This window comes from Papio anubis, chromosome X (assembly GCF_008728515.1).
Source record: "Papio anubis isolate 15944 chromosome X, Panubis1.0, whole genome shotgun sequence".
Lineage (NCBI taxonomy): Eukaryota > Metazoa > Chordata > Mammalia > Primates > Cercopithecidae > Papio > Papio anubis.
The window spans coordinates 38,129,870-38,150,097 of NC_044996.1; the positions used below are offsets into that span (position 1 = coordinate 38,129,870).

The 20,228-nt window shown below is 44.2% G+C and overlaps 1 pseudogene; it reads right to left on the reverse strand.

Moving 5' to 3' along the window:
- Positions 1-16,183: 16,183 nt before the first annotated feature.
- LOC101019304 lies at positions 16,184-18,071 on the reverse strand (annotated as a pseudogene).
- Positions 18,072-20,228: the final 2,157 nt, after the last annotated feature.

Consider the following 20,228-nt stretch of genomic DNA (forward strand, 5'->3'; position numbering starts at 1 on the left):
CACCACAATGTCTGCTTCCTGGGTTCAAGTGATTCTCCTACCTCAGCCTCCCGACCAGTTGGGATTATAAGCGTACCACCACACTCCGCTAATTTTGTGTATTTTTAGTAGAGATGGTGTTTCACTGTGTTAGCCAGGCTGGTCTCGATCTCCTGACCTTGTGATCCACCCGCCTCAACCTTCCAAAGTGTTGGGATTACAGGCGTGAGCCACCGTGCCCAGCAGTGCCTTCTTAAGTGTTCAAAGGGGCCGGGCACGGTGGCTCGACGAAGCCAAAATGCTTCATGATTTCACTGTCAGTGGTGGAGATAGATTGGCCACAATACTGAACCAACAATTGTTCAGTTAGGGTGAACTGAACAATTCACAAAATGGTGGGGGCATTTTGAGAGATATTGTCCAAGATGTTTGCAAGGAAACGTCCTACCTGCAGTTGCACAATCTTGCAAGACTATTAGGGTGGGAAATGGGCAGGAACTACAGCCTTGAGGCCCATTTTAAACCTCTCCAAATAGGTTGTGAGTGCGTTTTGGTTATCATGGTCCATTCTTACGGTTGGTTGAGGCCTCACCTTGCTATAGAACTGAATGTAGTGATTTTTTAAATTGCTTGCTTTTGTGCTCCTGATGTGGGAAATCTCGAGGTATCTCCCTAGTAACAGGGACACATATCTTGTTGGTATCGTTATTTTGAAATCCCTTAACATATTACATTTTACTCCCTTAACATATTACATTTTACTCAGAAATTCAACAACATCGAGAAACTCCATCTCTACTAAAAATACAAAATTAGCCAGGCGTGGTGGCGCATGCCTGTAATCCCAGGTACTCGGGAGGCTGAGGCAGGAGAAATGCTTGAACCTGGGAGATGGAGGTTGCGGTGAGCCAAGATCGCACCATTGCACTCCAGCCTGGGCAACAAAAGCAAAAATTCCGTCTCAAAAAAAAAGAAAAAAAGAAGAGGAATGTGGCCTCCTGGGGTATCTGGGCCAAACAGAGGAGATATGGCTCTGGATTGGTTAGTTTGCATGTTAAAGATGCTCCTGGCTGGGCCTTTGTTATTTTTAAGACTTGGCTAGCCCCAGGAGGGGCAGTCTCCCCCTAGCCAGAAAGGTTTTTTAAAATGTCAACACATCATAATAAGCAGAAAATGTAAAAATATTGATTTATTTTATTATTATTATTTTTTGAGATGGAGTTTCCCTCTTGTTGCCCAGGCTGGAGTGCAATGGCACAATCTCAGCTCACTGCAACCTCTGCCTCCTGGATTCAAGCGATTTTCCTGCCTCAGCCTCCCAAGTAGCTGGGATTGCAGGCGCCTGCCACCACGCCCAGTTAATTTTTGTATTTTTAGTAGAGACAGGGGCTCGCCATGTTGGCCAGGCTGGTCTTGAACTCCTGACTTCGGGTGATCCACCTGCCTTGGCCTCCCAAACTGCTGGAATTACAGGCGTGAGCCACCGCGCCCTGCCCAAAAATATTTATAATGCACAATGTGAACTGATTTAGTTTCTATAAGAATTTTATATTTTAAGGACAAACTTAAGTCTGTGATAGGTTATCCTATTTAGCAATTTTTAGTTTTACTTTTTATGTTTGAACCATTAATGAATACAGTTAAATCAGAGTTATTTAAGATAGTCTCTAGATCAATCTTCTCCAACCCTTGGCCCATAGGTTCATTAAATTGCCTGGAGCGGCAGGCTTTTTTGAGGCGGTCACAAGCTCAGGTACCAGGCTGCTGGAGTGCAGTGGCGGGATCTCCAGCTCACTCCAAGCGCCGCCTCCAGGTTCGCCATTCTCCTGCCTCAGCCTCCCGGTATTAGCCCCTAGGACTACCACGCTCCCTGTGGCGTTGGGACAGGGGCGGGGTTTCACCATGTTAGCCAGGAGGATGGTCTCCATCTCTGACCTGCATTGATCGCCCGTCTCAGCCTCCCAAAGTGCTGGGATTTGCGGGCGGCAGCATTTTGGGACTCTGACTAACCTAGAGTGTGGCTGCTAAAACATTATGAGATTTTTTTTTTTTTTGCTTTTTTAAAAGCTCATCAGCTATCATTAGTGTTAGTGTATTTTATGTGGCCCGTGACAATTCTTCTTCCAGTGTGGCCCAGGGAATCCAAAAGATTGGACACCTCTGATCTAGAAGATCTGTCCAGGGCTCAGATACTCAGATAATCTCCTAAAAGAGGTAAGTTTTTCAGGTAAAAGAAGGAATATTTAATTACCATATTTTCTTTTCTTTTTTTTTTTTTTGAGATGGGGTCTGGCTCTGTTGCCCAGGCTGGAGTGCAGTGGCGCAATCTCAGTTCACTTCATCCTCTGCCTTCAGGCTCAAGTGATTCTCATGTCTCAGCCTGCCGAGTAGCTGGGACCACAGGTGCATGCCACCTTGCCTGGCTAATTTTTTTGCATTTTTGGTAGAAATGGGGTTTCACCATGTTGCCCAGGCTGGTCTCGAACTCCTGAGACAAGTGATCCACCTGCCTCAGCCTCCCAAAGTGCTGGGATTACAGGCCTGAGACACAGCGCCCGGCCATATTCTCTTTATGTATGATTAACTTAAGAAGTTAAACTCTTTAGATTTGTCAAGTTTACTATTATCATTATTATCATCACCATTATTACTAAGTTTGGCAGAGAAAAGCTCTCATAACAGTTTTTACTTAATAATTGGAGAAATTTGCTCTTATTGTCTTTTCTTTTGTAGGATTGACGAACAAATCTTTGTGTTATTTAGAGCTGCTATAACAAAGTATCACGGAGTGGTGGCTTATAAACAACAGAAATTTATTTCTCACAGTACTAGAGACTGAAAGTCCCAGATCAGGGTACCGGCTTGGTTGGAAGACAGGGTCTTGCTTTGTTGCTCTGGCTGGAGTGCAGTGTCAAGATCATGGCTCACTGCAGCCTCCACCTCCCGGGCCCAAGCAAGCGTCCCACCTCAGCCTCTCAAGTAGCTGGGACTACAGGTGTGTGCCACAATGGCTGGCTAACTTTTTTTTCTTTTTTTTTTTTTGTAGAGACAGGGTCTCCCTATATTGCCAAGGTTGGTATCCAACTCCTGGGCTCAAGGGAATCCTCCTGCCTCAACTTCCCAAAGTGCTGGGAATACATGCATGAGCCACTGCAACCAGCTGGTATGGTTGGTTATTGTTAGGACTCTCTTCCAGGTTGCATATTGCTGACTTCTTGTGTCACATGGCAGAAAGAGGGAGAGTGAGCTCTCTGGGAGTCCCTCTGATGAGTGTACTAATCCCATTCGTGAGGTCTCCACCATCATGGCCTAACTGTCTCCCAATGGCTCCACCTCCTAATACCACCATGTTGGTGGTTCAGAGTTCAACATATGAATTTTGGGGAGACATAAACATTCAGTCTATTATTATTACCTGATGAACATTTTAGGAACCCAAAATATGATTTAGGTAGAAAAGACATCTTAAGTGTTTTATAATTTTGAATTTAGGTCATGAATTCAGGAAAGGCAAACTCAAGAATAATTGTTAAAGGAGAAAAGGTGTAAGTCATAAATATCTAAAAACAAGAAATATTTACAGTCAATGATATAAAACCATGCCAGATTATACTAAGGCTAAAGCTGTAATTCGCCCCCCACCTCGTAATAAAAGCAAAAAACAGTAGCAATCACTCATATTAGCCAGGAGAGGGCGATATTTGTTAATTTCTGTGGCTTGGACGTGTTTTGTCTGTGTTCACACATGATTATGCAGTGGTCCTCCTCTTTGTCTCACTTCATTACCATCACCGAGGGACCTTGCCGGATGTTGGTACTCTTTGAAATTGTTTATATTCACAGGAGAACAACAAAGTCTAGCTGTGAGTGCCACACCAGCTCCTACATGTCTGGGATTATTTTTCTCTTTCTCATCACTGTGATAGAAAAAATTGGTGATGCTGTTTTATTGGTAATATGTGTTACATATATTTTAAGTATAAGCTGTCAAGCCTTACAAGGAGCCCCTTTTGTGAAATCTAATGAACATATCATGGTTTGTTTGTATTTTTTGGGAGGCGGGGTGGGGTGAGTATGTGCTGTTGAAATGAGCACAAACATAGCATGGTGTTGAAACAGGATTTTAAGCCAGAGAGCAAACCCGGGTCAAATCTGGACAAGCAAAAATCTGCGGAATTTTGTTTTAACTTCTCTGGGCCTCATTAACTCCAGTCAAACTTGTAATAAACTAAAGCTAAAGCGTCACTTTCACATCGAGGACCTTGCTGACCATCACCTACCCACCCCACGCTCATTCCACCACTGTCAAAGTGTACCCTATCTGACTTTGTGCTCCTACCTGCTATACACTTCCATCAAAACACTTTATTTCATGGTGTTTGTGTCCTACACTACTCTAGAACTCAAAGAAAATAACATGTCTCATTCATCTTATTCAGGCCTTAGACAAAAGCCTGGGCCAAGAAAGTACTCAATATTATTTAATTAATTAACTATTAATAAAACATGTTTTAACAGAAGACTTGACAGAAAATATGACTTTGAAAACTTCATCCACATGATGTACTTTCTTTGTTTTCTTTTTTAGACAAGATCTTGCTCTGTTGCTCAGGCTGGACTGCAGTGGCGTGATCATAGGCCAGTGCAGCCTTGAACTCCTAGGCTCAAGTGATCCTCTCTCCTCAGTCTCCCAAGTAGCTAGAACTACAGTTGTGCACCACCATGTCTGACTAATTAAAAAAAATTTTTTTAGAGATGGGGTCTCACTGTGTTGCCTAGGTTGGTCTTGAACTCCGGGACTCAAGTAATCCTCCCACCTCAGCCTGCCAAAGCCCTGGGATCACATGTGTGAGCCACCATGCCCAGTCTACATGAGGAATGTTGACTAAAAAGTGACAAGAGAGGAAGAAGACTGAAGTTACAAGTTCTTGACTTAGGGACATTTTGCAAAACGAACGAAATCTGATAAATTCCTCATGAGTCACTACAAGCCGCTATATCTGGTATTTAATGGTTTACTATAAAATTTTTTATACAAATCCTATTTGTTTTCCAGTAAGGGGTTGCCATTTCCACCTTATTGGTCCTTTTTGTGTACCTTTCCATGCAGTGTTCCCAAGAAGATATATATAGGTATATGAAGAGCAGAGGACCAATTTCCATTAAATAAGCAATGATTGCTTTTATCTTATTACTAACATGATGCATATATATGCAAATATATGTATTTGTTGTTGTTGTTTTTTTTTTTTTTTTTTTGAGACGGAGTCTTGCTCTGTCACCCAGGCTGGAGTGCAGTGGTGCAATCTCAGCTCACTGCAAGCTCCACCTGCCGGGTTCACGCCATTCTCCTGCCTCAGCCTCCCGAGTAGCTGGCACCACAGGCGCCCACTACCACGCCTGGCTAATTGTATTTTTAGTAGAGACGGGGTTTCACCGTGTTAGCCAGGATGGTCTCGATCTCCTGACCTTGTGATGCACCCACCTCGCCCTCCCAAAGTGCTGGGATTACGGGCGTGAGCCACCACGCCTGGCCTGTTCTTGTTTTTGAGACAGAGTCTCACTTCATTGCTCATCCTGGAGTGCAGTGGCACAATCACAACTCACTGCAGCTTCAAACTCCTAGGATCAAGCGATCCTCCTGCTTCAGTCTCTTGATTAGCTGGGACCATAGGTGTGTACAACCACACCCAGCTAATTTTTACATTTTTTGTAGAGATGAGGTCTTGCTTTGTTGCCCAGGCTGGTCTTGAACTCCTTGGATCAAGTGATCCTCCCACATCAGTCTCCTAAATTGTTGGGATTACATGTATGAACCACTGTGCCTGGCCCATATATTAATAATATAATAAAATATATTATGAAAAATGAGATCTAAACCTATCACCTGGAGGTAACCATTAGCAATATGTTGGTTTATCTTCTTCTTGGCCTTTTTGTACTATGTGTGTGTATCCACAGACATATACACCAAAACCTCCTTCCTTATTCAGTTGGCCTCGGCCATAATGACACTCTTCTATACAGAACTCTCATCCTTTACCTCGAATGCCAGGGAAGTATTTCCTTAGCAGTTTCTTCTCTGATTCCATCCACAGAGGCATAATGAAGAGGAATATAGAGACCAAATCCACCTCAGGAGCACAGGAATACTGAAAGCAACGGAGAGAAGATGGAAATTCTGGTCAGCTGATAACTAGGCCAACATCAAATCAAGGTCACCACCACACAAAATACAAGAAAACTAGTAGTGAGAAGCCATTTTCTTTTCCTTTTAAAACTAAAACAACAGAATCATTATAACACGCAATTATGAGCCTTTTGCAGGGTCTTCTCCTTTATTTTTTTATTTTTTATTTTTTATTTTTGACACAGAGTCTTGCTCTGTCACCCAGGTTGGAGTACAGCGGCATGATCTGGGCTCACTGCGACCTCTGCCTCCCGGGTTCAAGGGATTCTCCCTCCTCAGCCTCCCGAGTAGCTAGGACCACAGGCATGTAGCACCACACCTGGCTGACTTTCGTATTTTCATTAGAGACAAGGTTTCATCATGTGGGCCAGGCTGCTCTTGAACTCCTGACCTCAAGGGATCCACCCGCCTCAGCCTCCCAAAGTGCTGGAATTATAGGCGTGAGCCACCATACCCAGCCTTCTTTATTTTTGTTTGGAAACTATTTAGTTTATATAAGAATTCTTAGAGGTTATAAGGCTTTCTGGACTAACTGAAGAGAACAAAATGCCCAAGAGACTCCTGAGGTGTACACCAGACACTATTTGATTCCTTGCTACTGTGGCATGTAGTTCCAGGCACTACTAACAGCCACTCATGCCATGGTGGCTCTGGAAAGTCCAGATATACATTGAAGGCCAGAGAGTTGGGTATTGTCCATCCAGGGTATTGTGAGCCTTCAAACCACTTCTGTCACATAGCTGAAAATATATGCCTTTAGAGTCTTCTCTTCTGCACCTCCTAGGCACTTTTCTCAAACCTATCCAAGGATTAGAATTTGACTTTTCTTTTATTTCTTTCTTTTTTTTCTTTTTTTTTGAGACAGAGTCTTCCTCTATCACCCAGGCTGGAGTGCGGTGGCGCGAACTCAGCTCACTGCAACCTCTGTCTCCCAGGTTCATGCGATTCTTGTGCCTCAGCTTCCCGAGTAGCTGGGATTACAGTTGTGCCACCATGCCCAGCTAATTTTTTTTTTTTTAATTTTTAGTGTAGACAGAGTTTCGCCATGTTGGTCAGACTGGTCTTGAACTCCTGACTTCAGGTGATCCACCTGCCTCGGCCTCCCAAGGTGCTGGGATGACAGGCATGAGCCACCGTATCTGACCTGAATTTGGCTTTTCTATATGAGACCATGTCTTAGCTCAGGCTGCTATAATAACGTACCATGGACTGGGTGGCTTAAATAACAGAAATTTATTTCTTACAGTTCTAGAGGCTGGAAAAATTCAAGAACAAAGTGTTAGCCAGGCTGGGCATGGTGTCTCATGCCTGTAATCCCAAAACTTTGGGAGGTTGAGGCAGGAAGATCACTTGAGGCCGGGAGTTTGAGACTAGCCAGGACAACATCAAGAGACCCCATATCTACAACAACAAAAATGTATTAACCAATTTGGGTCCTAGTGAGGGCCCCCTCTTGGCTTTCAGAAGGTCATCTTCTTGCTGAATTCTCACATGGTAGATGTAGAAAGAGCAGAGAGGGAGAAAGAGAGAGACAGAGAGACAGAGAGAGGGAGAGATCTCATATCTTATCCTTTTAAGGGCATTAATCCCAGGATGGGGGCTCCACCCTCATGTTCTCATCTAAACCTAATTACCTGCCAAGATCCTACCTCCTAATACCATCACATGGCAGGGAAGTGTTTCAGGCTTTAACTTATAAATTTTGAGGGGACACAAATATTTAGTCCGTAACAGATCTCTAAGTAAAATTTCACTGGAAAATTGATTCTATGGCCGGGCACAGTGGCTCATGCCTGTAATCCCAGCACTTTGGGAGGCCAAGGCGGGTGGGTCGCGAGGTCAGGAGATCGAGACCATCCTGGTCAACATGGTGAAACCCCATCTCTACTAAAATGCAAATAATAATAATAATAATAATAATATAAATAAAAATTAGCCGGGTGTGGTGGCGTGAGCCTGTAATCCCAGCTACTCAGGAGGCTGAGACAGGGGAATCGCTTGAACCTGGGAGTCAGAGGTTGTGGTGAGCCAAGATTGCATCACTGCACTCCAGCCTGGTGACGGAGTGAGACGACATCTCAAAAAAAAAAAATTGGTTCTATGGTTATAATTTAGCCAACAGAATCCACAGTTTCAGGCAATCGTAATATATTGTTTTTACCCAATCAATTTAAAAATGGCTTATATCATTTTGCTCTAGTACTCTGTTTCATTTTACATTGTTATTGGTTTCTTGCACTTTGGATGTGGTAATTCACTGAACTTCCCCTTTTCCAGGACATTATTTTTTCTGTTCAGCATTAGATGCCATCTTGCATTTCATAGTCTCTATCACCTGATGTAAAAATTACCATTGTCAGCTCCTAGTCCAATAACCTCTTTTACTAAGACCAGGCTCACCTTTCTAACCTTTCCTAAGGTATATTGGGGCATTTTAACTAGAATCAATAGTTTCCAGTATCTGTGTCTCACACCTGGGAGGCAATGGATATGGTCAGAGCCATCTCCCCTCTCTGTGCCAAAGAAATTTATGGGACTGATCGCTGGATCCACAGTCTAAATGATCAAAATGAAGAGCGTTTCCAACCCTTTGTTCACTGGATCCATTAGTAAGAGTGCAGTCTCTTCTGCTCTTGAAACCCATGAGAGGCCAGGCATAGTGGCTCAGGACTATAATTTTCTGTCTCATTGAGCTGTCTAATATAGACAGTGGGGTATTAAAGTCTCCCACTATTATTGTGTTGGAGTCTAAGTCTCTTTGTAGGTCTCTAAGAACTTTATGAATCTGGGTGCTCCTGTATTAGGTGCATATATATTTAGGATAGTTAGCTCTTCTCGTTGCATTGATCCCGTTACCATTATGTAATGCCCTTGTTTGTCTTTTTTGATTTTTGTTGGTTTAAAGTCTGTTTTATCAGAGACTAGGATTCCAACTCTTGCTTTTTTTTGCTTTTCATTTGCTTGGTAAATATTCCTCCATCCCTTTATTTTGAGCCTATGTGTGTCTTTGCATGTGAGATGGGTCTCCTGAATACAACACATGGATGGATCTTGACTCTTTATCCAATTTGTCAGTCTGTGTCTTTTAATTGGAGCATTTAGCCCATTTACATTTAAGGTTAATATTGTTATGTGTGAATTTGATCCTGTCATTATGATGCTAGCTGGTTATCTTGCCCATTAGTGGATGCAGTTTCTTCATAGTGTCGATGGTCTTTAAAATTGGGTATGTTTTTGCAGTGGCTGCTACCAGTTTTTCCTTTCCATGTTTAGTGCTTCCTTCAGAAGGTCTTGTAAGGCAGGCCTGTTGGTGACAAAATCTCTCAGCATTTGCTTGTCTGTAAAGTATTTTATTTCTTCTTCACTTATGAAGCTTAGTTTGGCTGGATATGAAATGCTGGGTTGAAAATTCTTTTCCTTAAGAATGTTGAATATTAGCCAGGTGTGGTGGCTCACGCCTATAATCCCAGCACTTTAGGAGGCCAAGGCAGGTGGATCATCTAAGGTCAGGAGTTCGGAAGCAGCCTGGCCAACATAATCCTGTCTCAAGGAACCACAAGATGGCGGGCGGAACAGCTCAGTCTCCAACTCCCAAGCCTTGGCGACACAGAAGACGGTGATTTGGCATTTCAACTGGGGTACTGGGTTCATCTCACTGGGAGTGAACCAATCCGGTGCTAGTCCAGCTGCTGCAGCCCGACCAGCGAGAGCTGGCCGAAGGCAGAGGCAGCTACCTCCCACCTGGGAGGCATGGAGGAGAATCCTTTTTCCTGTAGGGAACTGGACACACAACACCTGGAAGAGATTGGCAACTCCCACCCCAATACTGCGGCACACAAAGCAAACAGGCACCAGGAGATCACACCTGGCGGGAGGTCCCAGCCCACCCGGAGCCTCCCTCATTGCTAACACAGCAGTCTGTGATCCTAGCAGCAGAAACAGCGAGGCTGGGGGAGGGGTTGCTTAGCCATTGCTGTGAAGGCTTAAGTGACAACAAAGCTGGGAAGCTCGAACTGGGTGGGCTGCAGCAGCTCAAGGAAACCTCTGTCTCTGTGGGCTCCACCTCTGGGGACAGGGCACAGTAAACAATAGCGCAGCAGAAGCCTCTGCAGGCATAAAATAACTCTGTCTGACAGCTTTGAAGAGAGCAGTGGATCTCTCCCAACCGCGGAAGTTGGCAGGGATCTGAGAAGGGACAGACTCCCTGCTTCAAGTGGGTCCCTGACCCTGAGTATGCTGGAGACATCCCCCCACTAGGGGCAGTCTGACACCCCTCACAGGGTGGGAGTGAGAGGAAGCCCAAAGCAAGAATCAGACAGGTACACTTTCCAGCTGTTCAAGAAATATTCCTCTTCTGCAGCCTCTGCTGCTGATGCAGGCAAACAGGGTCTGGAGTGGACCTCAAGCAATCTCCAACAGACCAGCCTACAGCTGAGGTCCTGTGGTTAGAAGGGAAAACTATCAAACGGGAAGGGCCTACACAAAACCCCATCAGTACATCACCATCATCAAAGACCAGAGGCAGATAAAACCACAAAGATGGGGAAAAGCAGGGCAGAAAAGCTGGAAATTCAAAAATAAGAGTGCATCTCCCCGGCAAGGGTGTAGCTCATAGCCTCTTGGATCAAAGCTGGATGGAGAATGACTTTGTGAGGAGAGAAGAGCTTCAGTCATCATTTCATATAGAACTAAAAGAGGAGGAATTCATTACCCAAAGCATAAAACTAAAATCTTGAAAAAAAAAGTGGAAGAATTGATGGCTAAGTAATTAATGCAGAGAAGGTCATAAAGCAGAAATGAAAGAGATGAAAGAGGAAACCATGACCACGAGAAATCACGTGATAAACTTCAGTAACCGACTCGATCAACTGGAAGAAAAAGAGTATCAGCGATTGAGGATCAAAATAAGGCGAGAAATGAAGCGAAAGAGAAACCAAAGAAAGAAAAATGAACAAAGCCTGCAAGAAATTATGGGATTATGTAAAAGATAGAATACAAAATGATTGAAGTTGCCTGAAATTGAAATGGAACCAGTTGGAAAACACTTCAGGATATCATCAGGAACTACAACCCTGAGTAGAGACGGGCCAACGTTAATCCAGGAAATACAGAGCATACAAAGATATCCTCGAAGGGCAGCTCAAAGACACATAATTGCCAGATTCACAAGAGAAGAGTTGAAATGAAGGAAAATCTTAAGGGCAGCCAGAGAAGGTCGGGTTAAAGGAAGCCCATCAGATCACAGCAGATCTCGTAGAGCTACAAGCCAGAAGAGAGTGGGGCCAATATTCAACATTCTTAAAGAAAAGAATTTTAAACCCAAATTTCATATCCAGCCAAACTAAGTTTCATAGTGAAAGGAGAAATAAAATCAGCTACAGATACCGTAAATGCTTAGAGATTTTTGTCACCACCAGGCCTGCCACAAGAGACCCTGAAGGAAGCACTAAACATGAAAGGAACAGCCGGTGCAGCCATTACAAAAACATGCCAAAATGTAAAGACCATGTCCGAGGCTGGAAACTGAAACTGCATCAACTAACGAGCTTAGAAATAACAGTTAATATCATGACAGAGAAATCCTGTCTCTCCAGTAAAAATACAAAATTAACTTTAGGTGTGGTGGTGCATGCCAGTAATCCCAGCTCTTTCGGGAGGCTGAGGCTGAGAGTCTCTTTTTTTTTTTTTTTTTTTTTTTTTGAGGCGGGTCTGGCTCTGTCCTGCCAGGCTGGAGTGCAGGTGGTAGCGGTTTTACGGCTCGCAATCACCTCCCGGGTTCCTCTCCTGCCTCAGCCTCCGAGTAGCTGGGACTACAGGCGCCGCCACCAAGCCCGGCTAGTTTTTTGTATTTTTAGTAGAAGGCGGGGTTTCACCGTGTTAGCCAGGATGGTCTTGATCTCCTGACCTCGTGATCCGCCCGTCTCAGCCTCCCAAAGTGCTGGGATTACAGGGTTGAGCCACCGCGCCCGGCCTTGAAGAATCTCTTGAACCTGGGAGGCGGAGGTTGCGGTGAGCCAAGATTGCACCATTTCTCTCCAGCCTGGGCATCAAGAGTGAAACTCCATCTCACAAAAAATAAAAAATAAAATAAAATAAAAAAGAATGTTGAATATTGGCCCCCACTCTCTTCTGGCTTACAGGTTTTCTGCAGAGAGATCTGCTGTTAGTCTGATGGGTTTCCCTTTGTGGATAACCCAACCTTTCTCTCTGGCTGTCGTTAACATTTTTTCCTTCATTTCAACCTTGGTGAATCTGATGATTATGTGTCTTGGGGTTGCTCTTCTTGAGGAGTATCTTTGTGGCTTTCTCTGTATTTCCTGAATTTGAATGTTGGCCTGTCTTGCTAGGTTGGGGAAGTTCTCCCGGAGAATACCCTGAAGAGTATTTTCCAACTTTGTTCCATTCCCCCAGTCACTTTCAGGTACACCAGTCAAACGTACGTTTGATCTTTTCACATAGTCCCATACTTCTTGGAGGCTTTGTTCGTTACTTTGCATTCCTTTTTCTCTAATCTTGTCTTCATGCTTTATTTCATTAAGTTGATCTTCAATCTCTGTTATCCTTTCTTCTGCTTGATGATTCGGCTATTGATACTTGTGTATGCTTCACCAAGTTCTCGTGCTGTGTTTTTCAGCTCCATCAGGTAATTTATGTTCTTCTCTAAACTGATTATTCTAGTTAACAATTCGTCTAACCTTTTTTCAGGGTTCTTAGCTTCCTTGCGTTGGGTTAGAACATGCTCCTTTAGCTTGGAGGAGTTTGTTATTACCCACCTTCTGAAGCCTACTTCTGTCAATTCATCAAACTCATTCTCCATCCAGTTTTGTTCCCTTGCTGGCATGAAGTTGTGATCCTTTGGAGGAGTAGAGGTATTCTGGTTTTTGGTATTTTCAGCATTTTTGCGCTGGTTTTTTCTCATCTTCATGGATTTATCTACCTTTGGTCTTTGATATTGGTGACCTTCAGATGGGGTTTTTGTGTATATGTCCTTTTTGTTGATGTTGATGCTATTCCTATCTGTTTGTTAGTTTTCCTTCTAACAGTCAGGCCTCTCTGCTGCAGGTCTCCTGGAGTTTGCTGGAGGTCCACTCCAGACCCTGTTTGGCTGGATGTCACCAGCAGAGGCTGCAGAACAGCAAAGATTGCTGCCTGTTCCTTCCTCTGGAAGTTTCATCCCAGAGGGGCACCTGCAGGATTCCAGCTGGAGCTCTCCTGTATACGGTGTCAGTTGTCCCCTGCTGGGAGGTGTCTCCCAGTCAGGAGGCATGGGGGTCAAGGACCCACTTGAGGAGGCAGTCTGTCCATTAGCAGAACTCAAGCACTGTGCTGGGAGATCTGCTGCTCTCTTTTTTTCTGCTTTTATGATGTCAAAAGCAAAGACTTTTTTCCACTCTGATTGAACTGAGTTATCTTCCAAAGTTGTAACATGTATACAACTTCAAATCATTATTTAAAAAGTATCAAATATCATGCACCAATGAGTATTTTCAAGTCTGGAAAGATTGTTAGAAATGTAATTGAAGGCTTCCATAGCAGGCTGAACTTGAGCATGAAGGACCACCTGGTATCCTAAATTTTCTCCTCCGCCTTACAATTGTGTTGATTACGTTGTCACCTCAGTAAGGTCAGCAACATCAAATAACTCATCATCAGAGAAGCTTAGTCTCTAGATTTTCTTTTCTTTTCTGTTTTTTTTTTTTCTTTTTTGAGACAGAGTCTCACTCTGTCACCCAAGCTGGAGTGCAGTGGTGTGATCTTGGCTCACTGGAACCTCTGCCTCCTAGGTTCAAGTGATTCTCCTGCCTCAGCCTCCTGAGCAGCTGGGATTACAGGTGCACACCATCACGCCTGGCTAATTTTTGTATTTTTAGTAGAGACGGAGTTTCACCATGTTAGCCAGGATGGTCTTGATCTCCTGACCTCGTGATCCACCCACCTCGGCCTCCCAAAGTGCTAGGATTACAGGCATGAGCCACCGTGCCCTGCTGTAGTCTCTAGATTTTCATTTGAAAATTGAAACATTTTATAAGCAGTACCATAGTTTGAATGTGTTCCCCAAAATTCATATGTTAGAAACTTAATCTCCAATGCAATAGTGCTGAGAGGTGGGACATTTAAGAGGGCAGAGCCCTCATGAACGGATCAATGCCATTATCATAGGATTGAGTTCCTCATGAAAGGATGAGTTTGGCATCCTTCCCTTTTGCTCTCTTATGCTCTCTTCCTTTTCAGCCTTCTTCCATGAAATGAAGCAACCCAAAGTCCTCACGTGATGTCAGCACCTTGATATCAGACTTCCCATTCTCCAGAACTATGAGAAATTAATCTCTTGTTTTTTTTTCTTTTTTTTTTTCCATCAATTGCCCCATCTCAGCAGCAGCAAATGGACAAAGACAAGCAGATAAAAGTTTCTATTAAAGTAAAATTATAGGCTGGGCGTGGTAGCTCATGCCTGTAATCCCAGTGCTTTGGGAGGCCGAGGTGGGTGGATCACTTGAGGTCAGGATTTCGAGACCAGCCTGGTCAACATGGTGAACCCCTGTCTCTACTAAAAATACAAAAATTAGCCCGGCGAGATGGAGAAAACTTGGCAACCCCGGGTGGTACACGTCTGTAATCCTAGCTACTCTGGAGGCCGAGGCAGGAAAACTGCTTGAACCCAGGAGTCAGAAGTTGCAGTGAGCCAAGATCGCGCCACTGCACTCCAGCCTGGGTGACAGAGCAAGACTTCATCTCCAAAAAAAAAAAAAAAAAAAAAAAAAAAAGAAAAGTGAAAGTATAAGTGGCTTCTCATAGAATGATTAGACACTTTGCTTAGATGACTGTGGACCCTTTTTGAGTAAATGTAATCTGTCTGCCAGGTGATGCCCAACACATGCCTAACCCTACTTCATCTTCAGCACCCAACTTATTTGACATATCACCTGGTAATAAAAATACGATTTTTTTTTTTAAAGTTGCCCGGTGCGGTGGCTCACACTTGTAATCCCAGCACTTTGGGAGGCCTAGGTGGGTGGATCACAAGGTCTGGAGTTTGAGACCAGCCTGGCCAACACAGTGAAACCCTGTCTCTACTAAAAATTCAAAAAATTAGCTGCACATGGTGGCAGGCACCTGTAATCTCAGCTACTCGGGAGGCTGAGGCAGGAGAATTGCTTGAACCTGGGAGGTGGAGGTTGCAGTGAGCCAAGATTGTGCCACTGCACTCCAGCCTGGGCGACAGAACTAGATTCCGTCTTGGAAAGAAAAAAAAAAAAAAATTCGATATGTTCTGTGGAAGTGGGAATCCATAATGAGATGAGGAAACAGCAAGTGATCAAGTTACATCATAAGGCAGCTGTCAGATCACAAAGGTACATGCTTGGGCAGTTCCAGTAAGAAGCTAAGTTATGGTTGAAAGGCAAGAGACTCCTAGAACTTTAGTAATTTTCCAGGACTACCCCATGTGAACATTTTAAAGGAGTCTATATGCCTACAGAACATCATAAATTCATACCATGGACTTATTTATACCTAGGCCTATTAATTTATACCTAGGACCATTAACTTTATCTTGATAGACTTTTACAAATATTTGATACTTTTGATGTTATAAAAGTAATAAACATTCTTTTAAAATCTTCCCCATATTACAGAAATATGTGAGTTTGAAATGAAAGGTCCCTGTTATCTCCCCACCAGCTATAATCACTAACAAAAGGTTTTTGTATATTTTTCAATATACATACTTATTTTTCTTTCTTTCTTTCTTTCTTTTTTTTTTTTATTGAGACAGGGTTTTGCTCTGTCACCCAGGCATCAAGATAATACTTTACTGCAGCCTTGACCTCTTGGGTTCCATCAATCCTTTCACCCCAGCCTCCCATGTTGCTGAGACTACTAATATGGGTGCCACCATGCCTGGCTAATTTTTTATATTTTATTGTGACAGGGTCTTACTGTGTTGCCCAGTCTGGTCTCAAACTCCTAGGCTCAAGCAATCCTCCTGCCTTGGCTCCCAAAATTCTGGGATTGCAAGCATGAGCCCTCACCCCTAGCTTATCTTTTTTTTTTTTTAAACTAATATATCTTTTGTCATTTTATAGCTCCCCGCTGCAGCTGATCCCCCACCCTTCCCTTCGATGACCACGTTGGCAGGCTTCAGGGGGACCAGGGAACAAAGCTGGGGAGAATAAGTCACAATTACAAATTATCACAACAATTAGCGCCTGTACTTGGGGAATCTGTAAATTGAGGAGGCCCCAGCTCCTCATTGTGCAGGGGTCTATTTGGCAGTAACCTTGCTCTGGAGATGATGATATTCCTTCAGTCTGAGGGAACTGATGTTGATGAAACCGGTGGCATCGATTGGCTCATAATACCCTGCACGTTCATGCTCACCAGATCCTCGTTGTAGAGACACAGTGGGACTCCCGGCCTAGAATGTACACCTGGACCTTGAAGACGGACACCTGCACTTTCCCTTCCACTCGCTCCTGGGACTTGGCAATGCAGTGGTGGACAAATTTACAATCAAGTGCCAGAAACCGGTATACACCAGCTCAGCAAATTTCAAGCCCAAGCCTTATTTGATTTTGCATACTTCCTGGTCCATGGTGAAGGCCCCGATGTCTAAATGAGCGTGGTAAACGATGGTGCCTGCTGGGGTCTCGTAGATACCTGGGAACTTCATTCCAGTGAAATGGTTCTCCATGATGTCAATACAGCCCACGCCGTGCTTGTCCGCATCTTCACTCATGTACACGAAGAGCTCCAAGGAGGTCTGGTGGGTGCTGCCATCTTTGATGTTGGTCACTTTCATGGGGACTCCTTATTTGAACTCGATCTCGAGAATGTCAGAGGTTCTGGGGGCTTTGGCCGGGTCCTGGGTCTTCATGTAGAGACCTGGAGGCGCTTGGTTCTTGGGGTTCTCCAAGATTCCAGTCTCATTGCTGATGTGCATGAGGTTCTCGTCCGTGCTCCACAGGTTCTTGGGAGTGACTGGGATGGGAATCCCGTGTTGCTTTGCGTATTCCATCAGGTCATTGCGGACCTCGAACCAGTTGTAGAACTTGGGCATCCTCCAGGGAGCAATGACCTTTATCTGGGGGGGGCAGCGAGTAGCAGATGAGCTCAAACCGGACCTGATCATTTCCCTTTCTTGTGACGCCTTGGGACACTTACTTGACCCCCTCCTACTGGGCGATTTCCACTTGTTTTCAGGCGATGCAGGGCCTGGTGAGGTGAGAGAGGTGCCCTCACCTCTGAGGTGAGAGAGGGCCCAGAGGTGAGAGAGGTACAGCGCGCTGGACTGGATGGCCGGCCAGATGAACTCCTTCACAAACTCCCTGCTGACATCCTCAATGAACACCTTTTTGCCCCCAAACTTCAGTGCCTTCTTCCTGGCTTGCTCGAAGTCTTCCTTCTGGCCAATGTTGGCCAGGTAGGCAATGATGTCATAGCCTTGTTCCTTCAGCAACACGTGGATGCAGGAGGTGTCCAGGCCACCACTGTAGGCCAGAACCCCAGAGCCTTTGCTGGACATAGCGTCTGGAATTGGAGGCACGAGTTCCCGGCATCTGGAATCTGTCTTAACAGTGCAGTGAACCACTCGGACCTGGGCAGCAGTTGCAGGAGATGGAGCAGGGTTGTTTATCTTTTAAAAATGGGATTTTACAATACATGGGGGCACATATAAATGTCACTAATATTGATAAAAATATAACTTTTAAGAGGCTTCATACTATTCTAGTTTATGGAAGAATCAACTGTAATTTATTTTAATTTTTATTACATAGCACATATACAAGACTATTTCAACCAAAATGTGCATGTTACTTATTTATTTATTTATTGAGATAGGATCTCACTCTGTCACCCAGGCTGGAGTGCAGTGGCACGATCACACCTCACTGCAGCCTCAACCTCCCTGGGCTCAAGTGATCCTCCTGCCTCAGCCTCCTAAGTAGCTGGAGCTACCGGTGCACACCACCACACCTGGCTAATTTTTGTACTTTTTGTAGAGATGGGTTCTCACCACATTGTACAGGTTGATCTCGAACTCCTGAGCTCAAGTGATCCACCTGCCTCAGCCTCCGAAAGTGCTGGAATTGGCCAGGCGTGTGGTAGCTTACGCCTATAATCCCAGCACTTTGGGAGGCTGAGGCAGGTGGATCACCTGAGGTCAAGAGTTTGAGAGCAACCTGGCCAACATGGCAAAACCCGTCTCTACCAAAAATACAAAAAAAAAAAAAAAAAATTAACTGGGCATGGTGGCAGTCACCTGTAATCCCAGCTACTCGGGAGGCTGAGGCAGGAGAATCGCTGGAACCCAGGAGGCGGAGGTTGCAGTGAACCAAGATCGTGGCGTTGCACTCCAGCCTGGGTGACAGAGTGAGACTCTGTCTCAAAAAAAAAAAAAAAAAAAAAAAAAAAAAAAGTGCTAGGATTACAGGCATTAGCTACTGTGCCCAGCCCAAAGTGTATATTTTAATGTGTAATAATAAAAAAGTATAAACTGGGTGTGATGGTACATGCCTGTACTCTCAGTTACTTGGGCAGCTGAGATGGGAGGATTGCTTGAGGCCAGGAATTTGAGGCCAAAATAAGCAACATAGTGATACCCACTCTCTAAAAAAGATTTTTTTTTAAAAACCCAACAAAACAACAAACACCCATGACCCCTGCTTAGGAAATAGAACACTACCCATACATTTATTTGGAGGCCCCTCCCCAACCAGATAATTATTATTCTAAATTTTATTATTCTCTAGCTTTTCATTATAGTTTGACTATGGCTATATCTCTACTGATATGTGATTCTTACTTTTGCATGGTTTTGAGCTTTATGCAAGGGGAATCATATAGTATGTGGATTCTGCTGTGACTTTTTTGTTTTAAATGATACGGTGTCTTACTCTGTTGCGCAGGCTGGAAAGCAGTGGCATGATCTGGGGTCACTGCAACCTCTGCCTCCAGGCTCGTGCGATTCTCATGCCTTAGTCTCCTGAGTAGCTGGGATTACAGGCGTGTGCAACCCTGCCTGGCTAATTTTTTTTGTATTTTTAGTAGAGATGGGGTTTCACCATGTTGGCCAGGCTGGTCTCAAACTCCTGACCTCAAATGATTCACCGGCCTCGGCCTCCCAAAATGCTGGGATTACAGGTGTGAGTCACCACAATCAGCTTTCTGTGACTTTTAAGCATTACTGAGATTTATCTATAGTAATGCATGTGACTGTAGTTTAGTTATTTTTCATTGCTGTATGGTATTTGAGTATTTCAGTAAATCACAATTTATCCATCCTCTTGCTGATAGAAACTTGAATTGTTGCCAGTTATTTTGCTACTTTAAATTTTACCATAGTGTACATGTTTCTTGGTATACGTGTATAAGATTTCTCCAGGGTATATGCCTAGAAGTGAAACTGAGGGTCATAAGGTATGCTCATTTTCTTTTCTTTTTGAAATGGAGTCTCGCTCTCTGGTCCAGGCTGGGGTGCAATGGTGTGATCTCGGCTCACTGCAACCTCCGCCTCCTGGGTTCAAGCGATTCTCCTGCCTCAGCCTCCCAAGTAGCTGGGATTACAGGTGCCCACCACAATGCCCAGCTAATTTTCTTTTTTTTTTTTTTTTTGTATTTTTAGTAGAAACTGGGTTTCACCATGCTGGCCAAGATGGTCTCAATCTCCTGACCTCGTGATCCCCCCACCTCAGCCTCCCAAAGTGCTGGCATTACAGACGTGAGCCACCGTGCCCAGCTGGTATGCTCACTTTCAAGTTTAGTAGATAATGTCAATGTATTTCCATAGTAGTTGTACAAATTTGCACTGCCATCAGAGAATATAAGTCTTCCTATTGTGCCACATCTTAGCCAATACTTTATATTATCAGAGTTTTCGTTTTCACTTTCTTTTCTTTCTTTTTTTTTTTTTAGACGGAATTTAGCTCTTGTTGCCCAGGCTGGAGTGCATTGGCGCGATCTTGGCTCACCACAACCTCCGCCTCCCAGGTTCAAGTGATTCTCCTTACTCAGCCTCCCGAGTAGCTGGGATTACAGGCATGTGCCACTACACCCGGCT